Raw genomic sequence first — 7,893 nt, 5'->3', positions numbered from 1 at the left:
AAGGAGCACTGTCAGAGTTTAAGTGACATCTTCCCCCAACTTTGATTAATTTGAAAAACTAAACTTCTAATACGGAAAAACAAACCTAATTCAAAGCCTAGATATTTATGGAGCTCTTTAGTTCTTATTCCATTCTATCTTGACAGAGTCTTCAAGGTGCTGATATGTAAATATTTTGCAAATTAGGCCCAGAGTATCTTGTTTTCCACGGGAAAACACTGAATTCTAAATATTCAGCTGAACATGAAAGCAACCAGACAGTCTGCAACACTGATTAGTCATCCGAGCATAAGCATTTTGCAGCTCTGATTACTCATTCACTTGATTTTCTAGTTCTAATACAAAATGATAATATTTCTAGTAAAATTAAGGCAAAACTTTGATTTGAAAACGCTGTAGATGGAGGCTTGTTTCCCCTTCTCAGGAGACATGATGTGCTCTGGTACATTTGATACTACATCACAGAGAATTAAATATATTGATTCTATCATAAAGAAAGCTACAGTAGTTTTTCATGTAGGAGATTCATCTGTTAAGATTAAATATACTGTAGATAACATCACCATAGTTCTAAAAGCTCTAGAAATTGCATCAGAAATTTTAGTTGGCATTCAGTGCAACTGAGGCCTGCCCCCAATAAAAGGCCTCCAAAATTTCAGATCTAGTTATAGAGATTTTTGTTTCAAACACACATTGAACTCTGCTTATTGAACATAGGCCCCTGCATTTCTGTGGAAGTATCTAGGATATGAGCTTTTGAGTTTCACGACTGCTCAAGGGTGGTTTGGAATCCCTTACACCACTTTGTTATTCAAATACTATAAAAGAGGCAGGTACCTTCCCTGCTTTGTATGAGTCACTTCTTTTCTTCTGTCTACAGCAAAATAGTACATGCCTTCTTGCCCAGTGAATTCAGTACCTTCCCTTAAGCTCAGCGAGGCTCTCTTTTTATTTTTTTGAATGGATGTTTTCATCTAAGGTGAGACTACGAAGGAGATAATCAAGGACTGTAACATCATGTCATTAAAAAGCACTTTACAAAAAGCAGATAATGTGTAAGATTAAAAAAATTGTAATCATGAAAGAAAGAAAGGACAGATAGTAAACAAATAACTGACATGGGGTATGAAATATTAAGCCTATTGACGTTAATTGTCACAATACTATGTTAAAACAATTTTTGATCTTCTAGTTACTGATGGAATTGATGGTAACAGGTGTAGAAGCAAAAGTCATTTTTGTTTTGCCTTTCCATTCCCTATCAGTAAAATATGCCTCTGATTTTCAACTAATATCCAGTAGACCCTTGAATGAGGAACTATGAAAAATCACATTCCAAAGATTGTAGCAATGCAGGATTAGATAGGTACAGCTCCTAGTTATACTGGCAGGGAATGATTCAAAGGACATTCTCCTTTCTTATTACAGTCCTTGTCACAAAAATTAGGTTTTAAATCCCTTAGTCATCTTGTAAAAGATGATATAACAACACACCATTTTGACCTTTTCAATGCTTTATAAATTAATTAGAAGGAAAATTCTCCCTGTTCTCCTGAACACTTCTTTCTCCTTTCAGACCTGCTGCCTGTGTAGAATAAGCGGCAAAGATAGCTGTACATTCAGCATTTCTATTACTACTTTCCCAAAGGAGTTGTAAGTACTCATACCTCATAAAGACATAGTAGTTCCTGTTCAGGTGAAAAAGCCTGCTGAATAGCCATACATTTTGCAGTCATTACAAAGTCAGAGAAGTCAGCTATCTAGGTTTTGTCATTACAAAGGATTTATCAGTGAAGATGAAAAGGACACAGGAAAAGAAGCAAAAATGTTTAGCTTTGCACATTCGTGGGCAATCACCTAGAAGGAAGCTCTTGGTCACCAGCCCCTCTCTTAAAAGGAAATTTTTCTTTGACTTTTTTCACTAGTGTTTCCCCTGTTTCAAGGCTGTTCTGGGACTTCCTTATTTTACTGAGTGAGAAGGAATCTTTTCCTCATTTTCAGCCTGAAATAAAGAGCTGATGTCCCTATGTTCTTCTGAAAAGTGTACCACGAATATGAGTGAGAGTTCAGTTTCTCAGAAGACTTCTGAGCTACTAAACAAGAGCACCATTTCCACAAATCATTTTCATTTCCATATACTCATAAAGATCTCAAACAGAATTTTAATTTTTTGTAGCTATTTAAAAAACAAAGGCTTTCAAAATTATGTACAACTTCATTCAAATTTTCCTTCAATTGACATGCAGTGAAAAGCCAGCATAATAGAATAGCTCTAATACATATCACGTAGATGGTTGTGTGTTGTCATACTCATCAAGTATTGAAAATTTTCCTGAAAATGAATGTAGAAACTGTGTATCTTCAGTATTTTTGCTCAGACAGAGCTCCCCTTGCTTCCTCCAGCCCTGGGAACCTGTGGTGATGCCTTGAGGGGACCATGGGACATGGACAGCCTGACCACTGCCCAAATTGTGGTTGAGCGAAGATGTAGCACACCGCTTACCTACCTCATGTGTTTGGTTAAAAATGCATTGTGTATCTTCATCACAGTCATTGCCTCAGCCTCTCTCTGCCTCAATTTCCCATCTCAGAGAATTGGTAATGCAATAGAGAGCAGGAGATGATCAGAGGCTGTGATAACGTGAATAAAAAGCAGCAAAGAAATAAGTGGCACTACTGGAAATAAAAGTTCAGAGATTGTTTTTGTGTGGAGGTTCCCATAAAGAGTAATTCATTCCTGGAGCTGTGGTGGTAGAGAGCACACACCATGGGATAATGCCTTGAAAATATCCTTCTTGGTGCTGAAACCTGGAAGCTAATATCTCTCATGAAAAGGAGGCATAAGATTTGCCAGAGATGTCTTGTTGCCAAATACAAGCGTTGTACAGTTTCTTAAAGAAGTAATTTCACAAGAATGATGATCTGGAGAGAAGTGACACTTGGTTAGTGAGGGCCTGCTGGTTTTCACATGCTCTAAACGCCTCATTATTTTATCTTAGTATACAAAGGAAGGCAAAATGAATTTAGAAACCAAACTCTTAACTCCTTCCCAGCCCCAAAGCATCAAACTGAATTTGCAGCTTAAACAGCAGAGCTAGGGAAATGGCCTAGAGCACATGGGAAAAGATGCATTTTAAAAGCAGTCTTTTGCAAAAACAATAAAATTCTTCTGACAACAGACTAAAGGAAAAAAACATTTTCACTTGGATGTCTAGATGTCTGGAGGTTGAATCCATGCTGCAGAGCTCAGAGGTCACTTGTTAGTTGCTGTTATGTACATTGATGTATGAGGATTAAAACTACTGTTAATAAACATAGGTTTTAGTGGTTAGCCTGATAAGATATACATTATAAATTTGCATTTAGGTGCACCCTTGATGGTAGCTCTCCTTCATACCCAGCCTGTTCCTGTGGGTTTACTGAGGCATATCACTTTGAAGAATTGTCTTTTGAGTACTACTGTAGAAGGAATTAAAATAATTTATTTCCCATCTGAATTTTTTTTCCATGCAATGTTTTATTTCCCACTGTGTATCTAATACATTCATGTAGCCTGGTTGCTCCTGGCACAATCTTAGAGTGATAGATTTCTGAAATACTGACAGAGGTCCAGATTTTTGGCCAAAATCGCAGTCAGAAAAATCTGATTTCTTTCAGCGGTCATTAAGTGGAAGGAGAGAGTCTAATTCTGTCATGATTATGAGCAGAAAGGGGAGTAAATACCTTTGAAAAAGAGGAGTCTATTGATAAAAGAAAGGTACTAAAGTTATTTACTTCCTTTGAGAACAGAGGTATGTATGTACCTCTCTCAAACAAACTAGAACAGCAGATGATTTCTACCTTCAGACCCGAAGGCTGCCAAATGGTCTGTGTCCATGCCATATAAATTCCTTGTCCCCCACAAAGAGTGTGGCAACACCCACAGTGCTTGTGGGACTGTTACTTCCCTTGGCGTGAGATATGCTCCAGAGGCTGTACTACAACAGCCTCACCAGTGCTGATGGGGCAGAAGGGTGCCCTTGCCTGTGCCGAGCTGCTGCTCAATTCACTGCTATCTGCTACGTGCAAATATCACCTGCAGAACAGCTTTTTGGAATAGAACGGGGCTCTATAATCCCAAATTGCTCACTGTATTTCCTCCAGGCTCTGGGAACTGTCTCCTGTTACTATTTATTTGCTTTCATATAGTTATTGTCCAGAACTTGAAAAAGAAATCACTTTGTGGACAGGATAGTTGCAGTTCATTGTCACAGGACCTCTTTCTTCTGTAGAGCTGTCAGGGGAACCGCATTGTTGTGTTCTAAAATTGATATAGTCTCAAGGTCTGCCCATCACAGACAGGAACTATCATGCCTCACAAATCATCCTTGCTGGATGGATGACATTTATTTTAGATGCTACTTGCTTCCTGCCTTTGTTTTTTTTTTCACTTGAAACTATAAAACAAGAGAAGTATTCATGTAAGAATCTCTTATTGTAATCTTATTTTCATTATGCCTTATTTAGATATATCCAAATCATAGGATTTAAATAGTGGTTAGCAATGAGAAGGAGCATTTATGTACCACTCATTTCATTGAAATTTATTGTATGAGATTGCTATTATTTTTGTTATTCCTTGTGTTCTATCTTGCCCCTCACTTTGATCTTTGGAGCTTTTCTCCTCTGCACCTCTGGATTAGAAATGTGTACACAGTAGAAATATCTCACCATCTGATGGAATACAATGCACTCAGGATACAAAACTGCCAACACAGAAGCAACTTTGTTTTCCCTTAATACTTTTTCTGGTTTAAATTCAAGCACTAAATTTCAGGGTAACCCCAAGGGTTCCCTGGGTAAAGTGTGATGGAGTTCAGTGCTTCTCTTCATGATAGAAATGGAAAAGCTTCGTCAGATTGGTTCAATCTGTATAGGTCAGCATCTTTACCTGAGTGTACTTCTGGAGAGTGTTTTCTGATATACCGCAATATCACCTTTGGAAATGATATCAAATAGTGAGTGAAAGCGCATTTATTTCAAGAGGGGAACTCAGTGAGGTACAAGGTAAGATGCGGGGCTGCCTGTATCTGAAGGATGCTGAGGCCCTCAGGAATCTGTCTGCAGCTGATGCTTGGTGCTCTGCCCCACACTGCTGAGCACTTGCTCCCTGGAATCAGTGTGGGATCCTCAATCCAAGACATGGCCACCTCTCTGTGCTCAGGCCAAGCTACCTCAAAGTTTCAGTAGTCTGTAGCTCTGCCTGTATCTTAATTCCAAATATCTAGCGATTAACTGTTGTCATATAAGTGGTGAAAAAGTGTATATCTTTCAGTGTCTGTAGGTGATGTTTCTGAATGAGCTTGAAGTTCTGGCTCTCTGTCCCATGAATGATTTAAAAATAATAATAGGCTTTACAAATTACATTAAGAACAAACTACAATTCATGTCATAAATAGAACTGAAGTCAAAGAGAGAAGGCAGGCTGTATTCTCACAGTATTTGGCACTTATATCTTAATCTCCTCTTTCTGAAGAACTATTCATGTTTTAATTAAAGTGCTACCTATCATATATATACTCTTTTGTTTTCATGATAGATTTAGTGACTGAAGTTGCCTCTCTGTGCTGTCATCATTGCCTGCAGCTGAAGCTAAGCGCTGCTAATATTTTTTACTTCCCTTTATCTGTATTGATGTCTTCCCAGATGTTCCATCCAGCAACGTTTTTCTAACATTGACCATTTCCAACAGAGCAGGAAGACTGTACTAGGAGCAAAGAAATCAACAAACAAATAAAAAAAGAAGAAATAGCTTTATTTCTATTTCATGCATTGTGAGTCTCCTGTGGAATCAGTACATGACCTGTTTGTACAAAAAAGGAGAAAATCTATAGAAAAGCCTGGTTCACTGAATGTTATACTGTGTCTTTCAGATGTGTACCACAAACCATGCAAGCTGACTATTGACTCCAGTTTTCTCAGGTGACCTGAGATGGGGTTTAAGAGGTTTTCACAAGGCAAGGTAACAAATCTAAGGCATTACTAGTTGTGAGAAGGGGGGCAGAGGTGTTTTTTGCACCAAGTTCATTTCTGAACTACTGGATTTGCCCATCAGAATGACGAGAAACATTATCACTGTATTCATGCCTGTAAATGCTTGGGATATAGTTCTGAGAGGTGAGAAATGCTTCGCTCAGCTTCAGGAGCATTCTCATCCCATGTGTATTCCACTTCCCATGAGAAACAATGGCATCATTTAATTTTACACATGGGGTGTAAATCATGAGTTGCTCATTTCTGAAAGGAGAGCCTCCAGAGCTATATACTGTTTTTCTTCTGCTCTCTAAAGCTGATGTCCTCACCACAGTATAGTCAAAAGGTACTTGTTTCATCGAATTACAGAATATCTCAAGTTAGGAGGGACCCACAAGCACAGTTTTGTCCAACTCTTGGCTCTACACAGGGCCACCCAAAATTCAAACCCTATGTCCAAGATTGTTGTCCAAACACTTCTTGAACTCTAGCAGCTTGGGGCCATGACCACTGCCCTGGGGATCCTGTTCCAGTTCCCAACCACACTCTGTTGAAAGTCCTTCTCCTAGTACCCAGCTTGTCCCTCACCTGCAGCAGCTTCATGCCATTGCCTCAGGTCCTGTCAGTGGTCACCAGATAGAAGACGGACAATGTCCTCCTCCTCTTCTTTAAAATGTTTGCCTAGATGACAAGTCTACCTCTATGTCCTCTCTGATCTTGTTATAAGAGAGGGTTCAGAAGTCCACCATTCCTCAAGACTCAATGCTCATTCTCATAGTAAAATCAGAAAGTGATGTATATCCTAACCAATTTGTATCCTTTACTTGCCCTGTTCTTCTTCCTAAACCTATACTGTTGCACTTCCCTTTGTCTTCTCCCCATGATTAAACCCTTACCTCACATTACAGTTCATCCCTCTTTGTACAACCTTTTCATGCTTTTCCTTTCTTCACATTCCTCCGCCTTTAGCATACCACACTAGCAAATATGCATATGTCCTTTGTTAAAAAAATCTTGAGAACTAGCCAGATTTTATGCTCCCAATATGACAATTTTGCAAAAGAAGCAAGCACTAATTACATAACAAGGCAAATTGTGGTGCAAATTCTTCTTTCCCCAATCTTGTGTCAAGCATCATTTGTAAATGAATTTGTGCTGCATGTAGTCCAGTTTTCCTGGTAACACTGTTTCCCCTTAAGCAATTTAACTGATCTGAAAACAAGGTGGCCAGAAACTCCTTCAGCTTCTCAGGCTGTTGATGTGCATTGCAACCCAGTTTATGAGGATTAGAAATACACTGTGATTTTTACATCCTGTTCTCTCTCCAGAGGGACAGTGGATGGCCAGCAGTGCGAACAGGAGCACTGCCAGAATCTGTCAGACTTTAAAAGAAACAATTCTAAACTCCCCAGAGAGTTTGTCTGCATTTCAGGATGTACTACCTTGAGTATTTTGAGAAATAATACTTCAGTGGTGTTCTGCACTGCCATGGACCAACATCCAAGGCACACAAGGTGGGCAGAATAGAAGTTAGAAAAGCAGTTAGCATTATCTAGAACAAAGCCGTTACAAAGTTATAATAATGTCTAATATATAGGCTCTATTGGGTTGTTATTTCATACTTTCACACTGATTTCATTTAATTCATTTTTTATTTAGAAGTGGTAATATTTTTGACTCCTTGATTAGGTAGCAAAGACCTTTAATTACCATTATTTATTGGTATTTATGATTTTAGACAAGAACAGTGAAGAAGCTGTAGAGGAGCTGTCCTGCGTGAACAAAGGCACAAAGCTAATTCTAAGTTTAAAGTACTTTAAATATGAATGATGGCTGGAGAGAGGAGAAGATAGCCAGAAATAAAGGCGCACCTGGCTGAGA

The sequence above is a fragment of the Numida meleagris genome, chromosome 2, assembly GCF_002078875.1.
Source record: "Numida meleagris isolate 19003 breed g44 Domestic line chromosome 2, NumMel1.0, whole genome shotgun sequence".
NCBI lineage: Eukaryota > Metazoa > Chordata > Aves > Galliformes > Numididae > Numida > Numida meleagris.
The sequence above is the reverse complement of the archived record's forward strand: the minus strand, read 5'-3'. Positions refer to the sequence as shown.